The sequence below is a fragment of the Pteropus alecto genome, unplaced genomic scaffold (assembly GCF_000325575.1).
Source record: "Pteropus alecto unplaced genomic scaffold, ASM32557v1 scaffold25, whole genome shotgun sequence".
In the NCBI taxonomy this organism is placed as follows: Eukaryota; Metazoa; Chordata; class Mammalia; order Chiroptera; family Pteropodidae; genus Pteropus; species Pteropus alecto.
Genome location: NW_006441955.1, coordinates 7,789,339 through 7,806,019, shown reverse-complemented (window position 1 = coordinate 7,806,019; position 16,681 = coordinate 7,789,339). Strand labels below are relative to the sequence as shown.

General features: G+C 38.0%; 1 pseudogene; it reads right to left on the bottom strand.

The window, feature by feature from the left end:
* Positions 1-15,526: 15,526 nt before the first annotated feature.
* On the bottom strand, positions 15,527-15,645 carry LOC112485824 (annotated as a pseudogene).
* Positions 15,646-16,681: the final 1,036 nt, after the last annotated feature.

The window sequence follows — 16,681 nt, the reverse complement described above, 5'->3', positions numbered from 1 at the left end:
GATCTTTCAATTGCTAAGATCTTTAGTTCTTGCCACGTGGACTTTATTTCATGATTCTCGGCTTTGCTTTGGACTCTTCCCGAGATCTCTCTCCAACACTTGTTCTTTTGCTGAGTTGGAAAACTTACTCTTGCACAACTTCTCTGATTCCACAGCTGTGACACCCTACCTGGCAGGGAGCTCTGCTGTGGAGACAGAGCTGGCTTGGGGGCCTCAGCCAGGAACACAGAGACCTCACTGCCTTGGCCTGGAGAACATCTTCCTCCAATTCTAGGCAATGCACAAGAGAGGACCTGTATCATTCCAAAGCCAGCATTTTTCAGGCGTTGGACAGTTTGACGGTGGAGTTCATTCCTCCCTCCCATCTGGCCTGGCTCATTGTGAAGCTTGGGGCCAGAAGGACTGCCAGATTGGGTAATTTTCTCAGAAAAGAACTGTAAAGATGAGGGTTTCAGATGTGCTTTCAGCATGAATCATAAGTCACAGGCACCAGGGCCAATGTGAGACACATGTCCATTAATGGTGGTGGGACAAAGCCAGGCTGGGGTTAGGTGTGACTCCATCCTTAGGGCTGTTATATTTCCAAGGAGAATTTGGCACCTGCAAATTTTTAGTGCTTGTTTTAGGTATTTCCACCAAACCTTTAGATTGAATTCATATTAGTAATTATTCAACGCTTGTTGATCTTTTAAATGGATAGATATGGTCCTGGCAGTCTAGTTGGGGAAATAGTCATGTAAAGTGACAATTACAATATAGTGTGAAAAAGACTGTGGTGAAGAAAGCACAGAGAGCTATGGGATGTTGCGTAAATGGCCCCAATCCAAACTTGGTGGCGGTGGTGCAGATGGGGGCTAGATATCAGGGGAACCTTGAGAGGCATTTATCATGTAGTTGAGATCTAAGAAATGAGTAGAAATTAGCTAGTTTAAGATGAGAGATGAAGGGTAATCCAGGAGGAGAAAATAACATGGGCTAATCTCTGGAGGTGAGAGAGCATGGCTTCTTTGAGGGACAAACATAATTTCTCAACGGAACTGGGGTGTAGGTAAAAATGGAGTCAGGGCAAGTGAGAGATAGGGATCTCACTCCTGACTTTTTTTCTCTTCTCTTTTTTCACACCTCTGCACGGAGTGCTTAACACCCTGGTATCTTCCTACTCACTCCCTTATTTCCTTCGAGTCTTTGCTCTGCAAAGAACTTCTAATACAGGCCTTGTAGGAATACTCCTTAAAATATCACCTTACCCTCCAGCATACACTATATTCTCTTTCCCCTTTGTGCTTTATGTTTCTTCATGGTATTTTTTTACCACTTCATGTACTTTATATTATACTAACTTATTTATTTTTTGTTTCTTGCTTACTTTAATATAAGCCCCAGAAGGGCAGAGATTATTTTCTGTGTCCTAGAAAAGTGTCTTAAATATGATAGGCGTTCAATAAGTATTTGATGAATAAGTAAGTGATCAGAATTGAAGAAGAGACTGAAGTCTAGTTTTCAAGAGGAAAACATCTTAATACTTTCCTAGTGGCCCACCACGGGATGGGTGAAACGACAGAAATAGATATCCTGTGTGGATGTAGGAGGACATTTAGTCCAGCCACGCTTTACTGAGACTTATGTCAGGGGCAGTTTCAGAGCTGCCTCTGACCTGTTGGAGCTTGCAAACTGCTGGAAAATAATGTGGATAATGTGATATTAAGCAGAATGACTTACACTCACAGAAAGGAAATCTCAGCATGTAGAGTGGAAGCAGAAAGGAAGGAGAGATTCTTTCAGAGGAAGGGTGCCTTACCATAGATGCTTCCACAGAGAAGATGTCTTCTGAGCTGCATTTGAACCAAATAAGAACTTCAACAGAGGGAGAAGGGAGGAAAGGATACAGCGTGGAAGCAGAAGAGAGGAGGATGTGTCTGGTTAGTGGAGAAGAGACCATCGGGACTGCATCACAAAGTAAATGAGCGGACTTAATATGACACGAATATTGACAGATAGCTGAAAGCCAGATCATGACAGAGGGTGGGGGTGGGGCAGTTTCATACTGGAGAATTTAGTTATTCTTCAGTAAAGAGCTCAATGCATTTTGGATACATTAAATGATGTGATATATCTGACTTTGTAGCATAATTTTTAGCCTAAAAAATTGGAGAGACCAGAAATTTTGCAACCAGTTGGGATACTGTTTCTCAGATAGGAGATCAAGAACTAAAGAAGAGACATTTGATTGCCCATTTTCTTCATCCTTCACTTACCAAAATCCTTACACCCTGTAGGTCTAGGAGCCAAGTGCAAATGTGATTGGTTCTTTAACAGACACTCCAGAATCTAAGGCCAATGTGGCTTCATTCCAGTGTGTCTTATATTTAATCGAATCATTGATCTGTGCAAAAACAGTGGTCATTTTTATTCTTGAATATAATCTGGGAATAAAGGGGGAAATTTCTTGTATGTGTGTGCGTGTGTGAGTGTAACAGAACTGTAGAGGTACTTGGTTGATTAGTTCTTGTTCATGCTCTTATACTGCAGAATTATTCTTCCTGGAAATCAGAGAATAAGGAGGATCAGAGCTGAAATGTTTAGAGATCAGGTCCCCCAATGCTTTGTTATAAACTGAGACCTAAAGAAACTCAATAGTTTGTCTGTGGTTGCACAATTAGTTATGTAAAAATCGTGGACAGGGATATTGGAGGTAAGAGGAAGTTTTTAAAGCCTGAAAGTAGTTCCTCAATTCTCAAAAGGCAGAGCTTTCTAAAGAATTCTAAGGGGGAGACGGAAGATTGGTGGTGGTAAATGCTAAAAAAAAAAAAAAAAAAAAAAGCTCCAAAACAAACAACAAAAGAAAAACCACGTTTTGGATTTCAATCTAAAAAAGGGAATTAAAAAAGAACTGACCTTTTCAGATATTACCTTTCTGCCTCTGAGGAATAAGAGAAAACCCATATGAATCTAGTTTTCTTCAGAGAGCTGTAATAATTTTACATAGTCATTTTCATTAAAGTCTCTGTTTTTTCTCCAAGACCCTAGTGACCTACCACCTGGTAATTACTTCACCAGCAGAGCGACTCCTACAGTCAGCAGTCTACTTTGTTCTTCTATAGATTGTGCTAGTGTTGGGTCCAAGGAATCTTTCCCTGACCTAAGGTCACAAATGTCGTCTCCTATGGTTTCTTCTAGAAATTTCATATAGTTTAAGATTTTACATCATTTACTGTGGTCCATTTAGAGTTACTGTCCATTTAGAGTTACTGTGGTCCATTTAGAGTTAATTCTTCTTTATGGTACAAAGTATGGATTCAAGGTTTTGATTTTTCTGTTTTTTGCACAGCATATCCAATTCCAGCACCATTTATTGAAAAGATACTAGTTTTCTTGACTGAATAGTCTTTGTACCTTTGTTGAAAATTGTGTGTGTGTGTGCATGTGTGTGTGTGTCTATGTCCTTATACCTTTGGACTTTATTTTGTACCATTGATCTATTTGTTTATCTTTGTGCCAATACCAGTGTTTCAATTATAATGTATAAAATGCAAATTTATAATATGTCTTGAAATCAGATAGGGGAAGTCATCCAACTTTGTTCTTTTTAAAAGTCGTTTTGATTAATCTAGATTTTTTGCACTTTCATATAAATTTTAGAATGAGCCATTCAATTTATTTAAAAAATTCTGCTGGGATAGTGATTGGAATAGCTGTGAATTTATCCATCAATTTTGAGAATTTATATTTCATATTGAATTGTCTAATAGTAGTCTCTCCATTTATTAAAATCTTCTTTAATATTTCTCATCAATGTTTTGCAGTTTTCAGTGTCTAAATATTCACAGCTTTTTAATGTTTTAATGCTATTTCATGTTTTTATTTCCCTAAATATTTCATATTTTTAATGCTATTAGAAGTGATATATTTTTAAATTTTTAATTTCTGACATTCCATTGTTGATATGTAGAAATATAATTGATCTTTGCACCCTACAGATTTGCTATACTCACTCTGTTCTAGTAGATTTTTTTTGTAGGTTTTGGTGAATTTTTTTTACATAGATAATGGTGTCATCTGTTAATAAAGTCAATTCCATTTCTTCCTTTCCAATCCTGATATTTTTTTATCCCTCTCTTTTTTTTTCCGTCTAGAAACACTTTAAAAGCAGTAAACTGGGGCAACTGTGGGACTCAACTTGTTTGTTTCCCACATTTTAGTGACCACTATTTTTTTTTGTCTGATGCTCAGTTCCTTGAAAACTATTGTTTCATACATATATATTAGAATATATATATGATATAAATATAAAAGATATATATCTTTTATATATATATCTATCTTATCTAAAAGATATATATATGTCTTTTTTCTGGTTGTATACAGAATGAGGGTGAATCCAGTCCCCATTACTCTATCTTGATTGGTAGCAGCAGTTCTCACCACTTGGCTTTAAGATAAAGACAAAAATTGAGATTTTAAAAATAATTTTCAGCTACTTTGTCAAGATCATGGCCATGGACAAAAGAGCTTTTTGAGCCCATTATACTTAATTTCTCATGGGAGCAGACCAAGTATGAAGAGATGCTATTACTAAGGGAGCAACAGGGGCCAACAGGGACCAACAGATCTAAATTATTTTCAAGGTCAATAGTGACAGTAACAAAAACAATTTCTCGCATGGATGCAGCCCTTTATGATTTATAAAATGCTTTTTTTGCATTTGTGAACTCATTTGGCCCTCCTAGCATCATTGGAAAATAATGGAGGGGGGGGGATTATCCCTATTTTATTGGTAAAGAAATGGAAGCTCAGAGAAGTGAAACAAATTTCTCAAGAACATACAGTTAAGGAGAAGGGACACAGGAACTGCCACTCAAACCCAGGTCTGTTTGACTTCTTGTCCAACTCTTTAAAAAATAAATAAATATAATATACTTATTATGGAGAACTTAAAACATATATTAAAGTAGCCAGAATTGTATAATGAATTCTCAGGTACTCATCGCCTGGCTTCAACAGTTATCAGCTCATGAATATTCTTGCTTCGTCTGTACCCCCATCCACTGACTTCCACTCTGTATTAATAAATTTCAGCTATAATATTATTCACCACGTAAATACCTCAATATATACTCTAAAAGCTAAGGAGTCTTTTAAAAATGTATAACCATAATACAACTTCACGTGGAATATTAGCTTTAATCACTTAATTTTTTTCAATTATGCAGGAAGTTTACAAATTTCCAGCTAATCTTATAATGTCATAATTTAAAAAATAGTTTATTTGAATACAAATAAGTCATACACATTGTTATTGGTCTCTCTTAATGTCTATGCTATTTAACCTCTTTTCCTCTCTTATAATATATTTATTGGAATAACCAGATTATTTTTCTGTAGTATTTCTCAGTCTGAACTTTGTTGATTGCATTTCTGTGGTATGATTTAACATATTTCTCTTTTTTCTGTATTTCCTAAAAATTGGTAGTTGTAGCTTGAAGACTGATCAGATTCATTGTTTATTTTGGCAAGACAACTTTATGGGTGATGTTGTGCTCCTTCTCGGTAGGCATATAACATCTAGCTGTCTTGGTTTTTGTGACGTTAGCAGCCACTGATGATTAAATCCTGTATCTACTAATTCATTATGGGTTATGAAATGATAATATTCTAATTTTATCACCTGTCTGGGACTCTTTCTTTTATATTCTCATACATTCAACCAATGGAGAATCAAAAATCTGAAAACTTAACCCAAACTCTCTTAAGACCAGTTGAATAATACAAATATTAGAACAAAAATGAATGCTCTTCCATCTGTATGACATAACCCTTTACTATTTACAAAATGTCATTAATGATATTAGCTTATCTGCATGTATATAACCCTGGAGGCAGGACAGATGTGCGTCAGATTGTCACAAAAAAGGCCCCTCAATGAATCATGCTTTCCTGTGACCATGTCCCTTTTTGTAATTTGACTTTGCCTTCCTCCCATAAAAGTATGGAGTATGTTTCTCCAACCCTTGATTCTGGGCTGATCATGTAACTTGCTTTGACCAGTAGAATCTGGAAGAAATGACACTACTTGAGGCTATGCCTTAAGAGACCGTATATTTTCCACTTTCTCTTAGAACTCATGATGCCATGTCAAGAGACACAGTCTAGCTCCTTAAGTATGAAAGACCTTGTACAAAAAAAGAAGCTCAGAACCCTAGCTGTGTCAGTTGGGCCCAGGTTTCAACTGACTCATCAGCTGAATGCTGCTCCATAAGTAGACCTAGGCAAGATGAACAGAACTGCCTAACCAACCCACAGGATTGTGAGAAACAAACTCTTGATATTTTATGTTACTAAAGTTTGGGGCAATTTATTATATGGCAAAGGCTAACGAAATGGAGAGGTTATCCACATTTTACCAAGAATACTAAAACTCAGGGAAGATGTCTAAACTAGAAGGCTGTAGAACTAGATTAGAATTTAGGATTTCTGACTTCTAGTCCAGTGTTCTTGCCATCTCTGTAGTTCTTTCTGTTTTCCAAATTTACCGGCCATCTTAATCTAAAGTTCCTATTATCCTAAAGTAACCTCTGAGATGGAGCTTCCTGACATCTCTGTGAATTGAGCTGCATTTAATAACTTGGCTATTAGCTAGGACTCTAGAAACTCCCTTGAGAGAAATAGAAACTGCAAATCTTTAGTGAAGTTTTGCTCTTAGCTGTATTGTTACTCAGTCTTTGGAAAAAGAAACTTGAAAATTCACAAATTAGGGTGAATGTGGAAAAAAAGACTTGCAATATACATAGGGTTTATAAGGGCTTAAAAAAAGACCCAAGTATAACAACAGCTTTTTGTGTAATTCAAGTAGGTTTTAACTGATTCTAACAATTTGTAAGTCCAAACAACTTCCAGATGGTTCTGATAATGGTAAAAGTATCTTATATTTGATTAGTGCCTTTCAGTTAAGAAAGTAGGTTCCCATCTGTATTCTCCAAACCCCTATGGAGCTTGTGGGGAAGTAGGTGAAGGGTTATTAGTTCCATTTCCAAGATGTGGAAACTGAGTCCTAGGAAGGGGAAGTGACTCGAACGAAGCCAAGGTCTAAGCAAGCAGCAGAGCTAAGATTTAAACCAAATCTGATTTTGTGGTTCATGGATTTTCCACCCCTACTGCCTTTACTCTTGTCCACAGTTTCCTTAAGAACATCCTCCACTTCCATTTTAATAACAACAATGAAAGGAGCATTTATTATGTGACGAGGACACAAAAAGAATTTCACGATCTGTCAGAGCAATAGATAAGGAAACACTTACAATAACAAAAATAATAACATTAATTGAGTGCTATGTATCTCATCCTATTTTAAAAGAATTACATATTATTTAATTCTCAAAATGATCCTTTAAGGTCCATGCTGCTAGTATCCTTATTTTATACATGAGGAACTGAAGCATAAAGATGTTTTAAATAATTTCTTGAAGAAACACAGTTTGTGAGTAGTGAAACTGAGACAGTAAGTTTCAGAGTGGAGGCCTGGAGAGGTAAAGGGAGCATTAAGGAAAGAGACCCCTAGTCCTCCAGAAAAAATCCAGGAAGATTTTATTGAAGACAATTTACATGAACCAGGGCATGAAGGATCTGGGGTTTCTCAGGGCAATGTCATGGGCAATGTGATCAGGCGGTGGCATTAGGGAATGGCATGGTCATGGAACTATGAGAAGTTCAATATGATAAAGCTTAATGTGAAAGTATTATGACACAGGGATATACATACATATGCAGCTACATGAATATTGCAACTCAGATATTTATGTAATAATAGATACTTTTAGTGTTTATCGGTCCCTTTTACCTGAGCACAGCAGAACTTTCATCCAGGAAGAACAAGGCTAATCTGATTGTCTTGCTCATTAGCCTGGTTCTCTGGACTTTTGCCAACTCTCGCTTGTGATATTTACTCCCCAGTTTCATGCTACTCCACACCTGATGGGCCACTTCTCAGTATCAGTGCTAATTATTATTATTATTGAGACTTTTAATTAACATGATTACCATCAACATACATTTTGATTAATAGTCATTAACAGTAATTTCTAAGATTCATTATTATCACTGAGATTTAATTACTTAATTAATATAACAATTAATAATAACTTATATTTACATGGGGCTTGATAGTTTGCAAAGTGATTTCAAATATAAAATCCTATTTGATCCTCCCCGAAACTTCAGGTGGTAGGCGGGTTGTGGATTATTATCTCCATTTTATAGACAAGGGGGCTTAAGTGAGAGAAGGGCAGGAACTCAGCCAGCTTTCTGACTCCCAGTCTGGTTCTATTTCTTTCTCTATCTTTCCATCGGCAATTATTCAGAATTTCACCTCAAGGTGTTATTAGAACAAAATCTTAGGAGATGAATTATAATCAGCCATCTGTCAAAGAAAAGGAAGATGTATTAGAGGCAAAGGGAAGAGCAATTGCAAAGATGGTAGTAAGGTATAAAGAGCATGGCCCATTCAGAGAACTGCCAGTATTTCAGAATGGTCATGTGGCTGAATGGAAAGTGTTTGGGAGTCAGGTGGATTTAGGTCTCAGCTCTGTTACCTGAGTGATCAGCTGTGTGATCCTGGGAAGTTTCCTTAATTTTCTGACTCTCAGTATAATGATATATAATTTATCTCATAACAGGTTTCTGAGAATTGTGAAAAAGTGTTATGCAGAGTCAGATACACATTGGGCCTTCAGTGAAAGGTGACTATGTTAGTAAGTGTCATTGCCATGATGGTAGAGCAGGTGGATACTGATGGTGTGGTGGACGAGAGCGGTGATGTGATGATGTTAGAAGGAGATGCAGAAGTCCAATTATGAATGCCATTGCATAAGTTCAACTTTATTATCTAGCAAATATTATTTAGAGCCACAGAAAGGTGATTAGCAGGGCTGACGTGGTCAGATATTTTTTAAGATCATCCTGGCAGCAGTACAGAGACTAATGACTGGTTAGGAGGCTGTTTATACGGTCCTGGAGTGGAAATGTGAAGACCTGGGCTAAGTCTGTGACACAGTGGAAAAGGACATGGATTAGGAGACATTTTGGGGAAGTTCATCACCTTGCCTACTGCCTGATTGCATGCTTGGGTTTAGGAATTATGGAGAATTATAATTACTGGAGAATTATGCTGAACTTTCTAGTTTGGACAAATTCGTAGCTGATGGGCCATAAACAGAATAATGGCTGACAAAGTCTTCCATTAGAATCATGCATGCAATTATTTCCTGACGATTGGAGCTTATTCCATAGAGTCTCAATTCCTTGAAGGACTGCCATCTGAGACACTGCAGCAGTGCAGACTTGTTGACCAAATGAAAGAAGAATTTCATTTTTTTGTTAATCAGTACTTCACAGCATGAAAATGTTCAGCAGAAACAAATTATAATTTAATGTCACTGAGCTGGGTGAAATGATAAAATAAGCAGAAACCAGGTGGTGTCAGCGCAGAATCAATCCAGAGGAACAATGTTTATGTCTGTTTTAAAAACCTAAGAGGAGCCCAACATTTGGATTCAGGATAAATTAACTCTATTTTTGTTTCCTTAGATGAATTCTGCCAATCTGGAGTTCTAAAACAATATAGCCGATGGGCTTTTGTGGAACTCAGGACAAAACAGTGACAAAAATTATAATTCCAACCAACCGTGGATTGATGATTTGGGGATGATGTGGAAAGAGTAGAGGTTTGGGAATCATAGAATTTTGGGTAGAGATCCTGGCTTGGCCACTTGCTCTCTATATGATCTTAGGCAAGCAACTGAACCTTTCTGAGACTATTTCTTCATCTGTACAATGGCAAAAAGCGATTGTGAAGAGGATAAGACATGCTCCATATATGAAGTGCTTCCTGTGGAGCAAGCCCTCAATTTTGGTTATTATGACCTGGATAGTTTCTATCCAATGTGGTCAGTTTGGCCTTGCCATCTGAATAACTTTCTTTATTTTTCACTGTTTGGCATAGACTGGTTGTAGCCTCCTAATGGGCAGGGAATTTTTCCATCTAAATCAACTCTGGATTTTCCAGGAAAGACTTTTTACTGAACTGGAACAACTTTGGCTCTAGGCACTAAGGATCAATGTGTCCCCACGGAAAGAAGCTATATAAGTACTTTATACTTCAAGTGTCCAGAATGAAAGGAGATCCAAATGATTAGAGCTGCCAGAAACCCAATGGCTATAAAAGTGAGTTGTAAAAGAGAGAATGGTTCATAATAGATTTCACTATTACAACTTCCATGAAGGATATAGGGGCTGCATCCAGGCCACCAGTTGTATGAAGGTTTCTATTATTGGATCGGTCTCAAATTGTCTCACTATGGCCAGGACCAGTTTCTTAGATTTCAGAAGCAATGCTAAAGTTTTCTTATCCTTAGACAAGGCTATGGGAGACTGGCAGTGCTACTAAAATTGTTGGGTACCAGACGGAGACAGCATGCAACGTACCTCTGTGCCTTTGCTTGTGCTTGTGCTATTTTTTTTTTCCTGCCCAGAACAGTGACTCTAATTTACCCATGTGTCAGACTCTTGTGCTTATTTATAGAAGATACCATACCAATAGTCAATAAAAGAGCACAGGTTTTGGAATTAGACTGACCTGGGTTTGAATCCTAACTCTGCCAATCTACTAGCTGTGTGGGAAAGTGACCAACCTCTCAAAGCCCATTGTTCTTCTTAAAAAAAAGTAGCTAGTAATGGTACCCACCAAAAAGGGTTGCTGTGAAGATTAAATGAGACAATATGCATAAAGTCTTTAGCACATTTTAATATTAAATAAATGAGAGCAACTTTTACTCATTCTCAGATTCTCAGCTCAAATTTGATCTCCGTGTTTCATATCCCCCTTGCTTCTTGTCCAACTCTCTATCTGAATACTTCTCATATTCTATCGGGACAGTCACAGTTATACAATGCAAGCCTTATTCATCAAGAGCTTAGGATATGTTTTCATAACAATCACCTCACTCTGTGACTTTGACGAATCATTTTTTCCTCCTTCTTGTGATCTGTTTACCAACTTATAAAATGAGGCTATTGGGCTATTCTCTATGGTCTCTTACAGTTTCAAACCTTCTAAAAACTGGAACCAAATTACTATGGGATGCCAACAACCTCCTTTCCCAAATCACAAAAATATCTTTCCTTCTGGAACATTTATTATTTATACATCACTGAGCCTAGATCAGCCATTTCTCAAAAGAGCCACACAAAGTGAATTCTTCATCAGGGGAAACAAACGACCAATTGAAAGGGATTTCACGCCTGAATGCTCTCATTCTGCTCATGCCTGGACATCATGGCTGCTACCTTTCTGTACATTATCAAGGGAACTGGGGTTTGTCACTTGCACCAGACCCTGGCCTCTCCCAGAGAACCTCCAGAGAAGGCCTCAATGGTTACCGTAGAAACGTCTTCCTTCCTGGATGCAGACCCATGAAGGCTCATGCAGCCATGACCCAAGAGGGGCCTTATTTAAACAGGAAAGAGAAGACAGTTTAATGGGTAGCTTTGCAGCTCAGATTCCTACACAGTTTACAGTAGTTGGAGTAATAAAATTCATAATGAGTGTTTCTTTATTTTACAGCTAAATTTTTGAGTTTGTTTTTTTTCTTTTTTTTTCTTTTCTTTTGTTTGTTTTCATTTTTTTTTTCCTGTACACTATCTAACTGATGGTAGGCAGGGAGAGTTTTAATGGTCTTTTATTTATTTTTTAATTACTGGGGAAATGACATTGAGAAAAATTGTGCTGTATGTATGTTTATCTCATTTACTCTTCATGATATTTTTATGACATCTGTAATCATGATGTTGGGAAAACTGAAAGTCAAAGTACTTAAGTTACCAATGCAGGGACACATGACTGTTTGTAAGAAGTGAAACTTTCAAATGGATGACCATAAAAAAAATTCTGACTTCATTAATAAATTATTAATTAAATGTGGAATTTCCCATAGGTAAATAGCATTTATAATTTGGTCCACAAAGAAATGTAATATCTAGCTTTCAGGTACATTAATAAGTTACGAGTTCAAGGAAATAGTCAAAGAAGATAATTATTAAGCTCTCTTTTAGAGAATTTTGTCCTTGGCTGCCTTTAGAGACTTGAGATCTCACAATTTGTCAAGAAGTACATATATCATGATTAAAACTAAGGGAAATCTATTACGATCACTGAACACTGATTACTGTATACATTAGCTGCTTTGCCCAGGCTGTCTTATTTAATGATACTAATAACTCTAGGGGATAGAGCCTACCATCTCCATTTTACTGATACAGTTAATAGAATCTCAGAAAAGTAAACTAATTTGTATAAAAATCAAACTCAATTATTTCTGATTATCAAGCTCAGGGCTTCATTGGCACTTACAGCTGTGTCTCCCCAAAAGAAATTCTCATGAGAAAAATGAAGATCTATCTTCTCAAGGCCGGTGGCACTTCTTTAAATCTCAGAGGTAGGCAATTTATTAAGGAATTAGGCCTGAGGTCTAAGATGAATTTTTGCATTTCTGAAAGGGAACTAGAATACTGCAGTATCCAGTGGGCACACTGGATGGAGACTGAACTCTCTCACATTCATGGAGCAGGAAACCAGCAATCATCTGCAAGGCAGTTATTACTCTGGGAAGGTCCTGAGGAAGAGTAGACAGCTGTAGGGAGTTATGAACTATGAGAACTGCCTAGAGCCAGGAGGGAGGGTAATTTTAAAAGCCAGTGGAAAGTTTTAACAAGCCATGGGGAGTTTTAATCAGAGTCCCTCTTATGCTGAAGACAGTCACTAACTCTACTATGCTCATACTATGCCAGGAACAAGAAAATACTGAGGGCGTGTGTATGTGTGTGTCCATGTATGTGTGCCTGTGTAAAGAGGGGATGAGTAGAGATTTGGGGACAGGGTGGCTGAAAGCACCTGTTAATGTATTCCAGAACCCATAGTAAATGCTAATTAGTATTCATTGAATGAATGAGCAGGTGAATGAATTAACAAATGAAGAAGGGTAGGAAAGGAAGTGACAGATCCCAAGGTTTAGAAACACCATAAGCTTCCCCCTCTGTGCTCAGTTACCAAGTGAGACACATTATAATGCAACTTTTCAAGCTCCCCAATGCTGTCTAAACACCTATGCACAGCCTGTCATCTGTCTAGGATGTCCTCTTCAGTCCTCCTCCCCAGACCCCCTCTGTGCTCAGTTACCAAGTGAGACACATTAGCAACTTTTCAAGCTCCCCAATGCTGTCTAAACGCCTATGCACAGACTGTCATCTGTCTAGGATGTCCTCTTCAGTCCTCTTAATCACATGGTAAGTCCCTGTTTTTCCTTCCACAATCTACCTCTTCTGGGGAATTTCTCTTATTTCTCTATTTTTTTTACTTTGTTGTACATACTTCTCTGAGATCAGAACCACATTGTTCTCTATTTGTTCATTTACACAGGAGGATTTGTAAATGAAGGAATCAATGGATGGATGGATGCACTAGGCAAACCCTCTTAATTCAATCCATGGCCTAAGCTGAAAACAGAAGGGCTCTGTGGTTATGAAGAGAATATTGGCCTGGGGGCTCAGGAAACTGGATTCAGGTCTAATCTCTACCACCAGCTTACGTAGGAGCTGACTATGGGAAAGTCACTTGCCATCTCTGAGCTACATACTCTCCATGGGTAATGTTGAAAGGTTGGATTAGAGAATGATCAATACCTTCTTGCTTCCTGGGTTCTAGAGCTTAAGGTTTTAGCAAGGGTCTCCATGGATTAGAAGCCATCTTCATACCCAAGTTATTACTACTGAGGCTACATTTCTGAAACTGCATGTCATATGCACTGGTCCCACAAAATGTTATTAGGTCCTTTGCAAAAAGAGAATTATAGTCAGTACTTGGAAATAGTGTGGAAAACAAAGTTAAGGGTGTGACTCTATTGCAGGTCTTTTTAGTTTATTTAATATACACCTCCTAAGAGAGACATACGATTCCTGGTATTGCACTAGGTAATAGTCCGTGGAACAAGTGAGCTGTAGAACTCATCTTGGGAATGTTCCGAACTGGATGTCTATGAAGGTCCCTCCACTGCCAAGATTCTAGGAATTTGAGTTTTGATTCAGACTGGGTTGGAATCTCTTTCCAAAGGAAGCTAATAGTAGTGAAGGAAGTTAAGATTTCTGGGTGGTATCAGAACGGTCAGGGAGGCAGAATTAGGATTTTGAGCTAGTTGAACTGGGATCTAATTCTCAGCCGGCCATTCTTCTCTGTAGTGAGTCAATTAACGGGAGACCAGGGGTAAGAATTTGACATCATGACCCAAGAAACCCTTCACTTACAGATAGAGAAGACTATGGAATACGGTGAGGAAGTGGAAAAGAAGGACTAAATTATTAAACTGCCACTGCATCCTTTACCTCTTTTAATTCTCATAAGTCTAAGAGACAGGTGGCGCTTTGCTTACCATTTTATAGCTGAGGTGATTGAAGCACGCAAAGGTTCAAAACATGCCCAGGGTCACACAAACAATGGATGGCAGATCTACAATTTGAACTTGGATATTTTGGGCTCCAGAGCTTGGATTCTCTTATACAGCATGGCTGTCATAGCAGAGTACTTTTTGCGGGGGGTCACAATTTTGTTAGTCATTGCTTATCTGTCTTACTCTGTTATCTATGGGCCTCATTATTTGTCGTATGTAAAATGGCAATAATGCTTTCTCTATTTCATGGCAGTCGTGGTGGGGATAAAATACATTTTTTCCTTCCTCATACTTTCTCCTCCCTCCTGCTCCCTACAACCATTCAGCTCTTTAAATGGAGATTTGCTTAAAAAAAAAAGTTGAATATGTCATTTGTTTTTATGTAACTGTGTCAATCCTAAGCAAGTTTATGGTTAGTGTAATTTACAGTTCCCATGACTTTTCATGAATATTGGGAGAATATGCACACATTGCTGGTTTTATTAAAATACATACGTCAAGTAGGTGGTAATCAAGTATAAAAAGCACCTTGCAGTTTTTGAATGGGTTATAAGCACAAGTAACAAACCTTGTCTTTTTATTTGTGTTATAAATAAAATTTATGAGAAAAAAATAGCTCAGAGGGACTAATACCATATACATTAAATTTTAGCTGTCCCTACTGGTAGAGTTTGTGAATGGAAGAAATTTCTCAGTGTAGTGTTCAGGATGCATAGTCTTGTGACTAGTTCAGTAGAATCATTTGTATTTCCTGAGTAAAATTCTCAGAAATCCACTTGACTTAACACTTTCTTATGTTGCTTTCAGTGGGGCAAACTTGGTGGCAGGGCTTCGTCTGACCTTGCAATTAATGTAATTGTTGGGGTTTTAAAGGACATTGCCTGGTAGTGGAAGTGAAAAAGCTGTCGGAAAGAGAATGGAAGTGAAAACCCTTTATGTACTGTGGGGACAGCAATATACATTATTAGCGTCTGTCATATATATTTATTTATTCATTCATTTAATTTATTTATTTTAATTAATTAATTTTTTTTTTATGCCTACAGCACCTGGTCTTCCTAGGTGGTCTCCCATCCAAGTACTAACCAGGCCTGACCCTGCTTAGCTTTTGAGATCAGATGAGATTGAGCACGTTCAGTGTGGCATGGCTGTAGACTAGTGTCTACTGTTGTTTACAGCAGAACTGTGGTATCCTGGATATTATGGCCTGACTCGAATCTCATTTCAAACTTCCCCTCATTCTTTGTGTGGCACATGGCTGTCATCTCCTTTATGAAGTAGTACTTGACTTGCTTTCTCCATACTTTTTACAGCTTCTGGAGGATTTTCTGTCCCAATTATGAATTTTCTCACAGCATAGTCTTCTCCACAGCCACAGGTTTTTCTTGTTCAGACACATCTATTGTAACACTTAGTAGAATTCCTCATGGGAAGGAATGATCATGCCTGATCTTTCTCCATGTCCCCAAGGGTGTGGTGCAACGCCTAGAATATGGTAATGTTGGAAACAATAACTAGCATTTGCTGAATGGTTGAAAAAGCCAGGTACTCTCCTAAGCATTTAACATGGATTAACTCATTTGATCTTCACACCACCTCTCTGAGGTAGGTATTAATGTAATTTCCATTTTACAGATGAATAAACCAAGAAAACATACCGTTAAGTGACTCATCTGAAATAAAGGGCAGAATTCAGACCTAGGCAGTGTGGCTCCAAAGCCCATGTTCCTAGTTACTGCCCAGTATTGTCTTATGTGGGGTTCTCTGGAGGAAGACATGGAGTTAAAGGTTGGAATGTGGAATGTCTACTAGAGATCAACATCTGAGAGGGAGCAGGATGGAGAAGAGGAAGAAGTCAAACTGGGCAGAGCTGGTGACAAGTGCTGGAGTGGATATTGCTCATTAGAGTTGATCTGACCTGCGCTCAGATAACTGGACCTTTATATCCCCACTTTGCCTTGTCTCCAGATATGGGCTTCTCTGAGAAAGATGTAACCCTAGCAAAGCAGCTCCTTCCACCTAATAGAGACCCTGATGCTGCTGACAGCTGGAGGCTGTCTATTTATCACATCCTCCATGGATAAGTCAGAAAGTTCCTCCTTGAAGGCAATCTGGATAGCTCATATCCATGACGATCATATATAACAGATGGCCTGTCAGAGGAAACATCATAAACATTGGCTAAATTAACA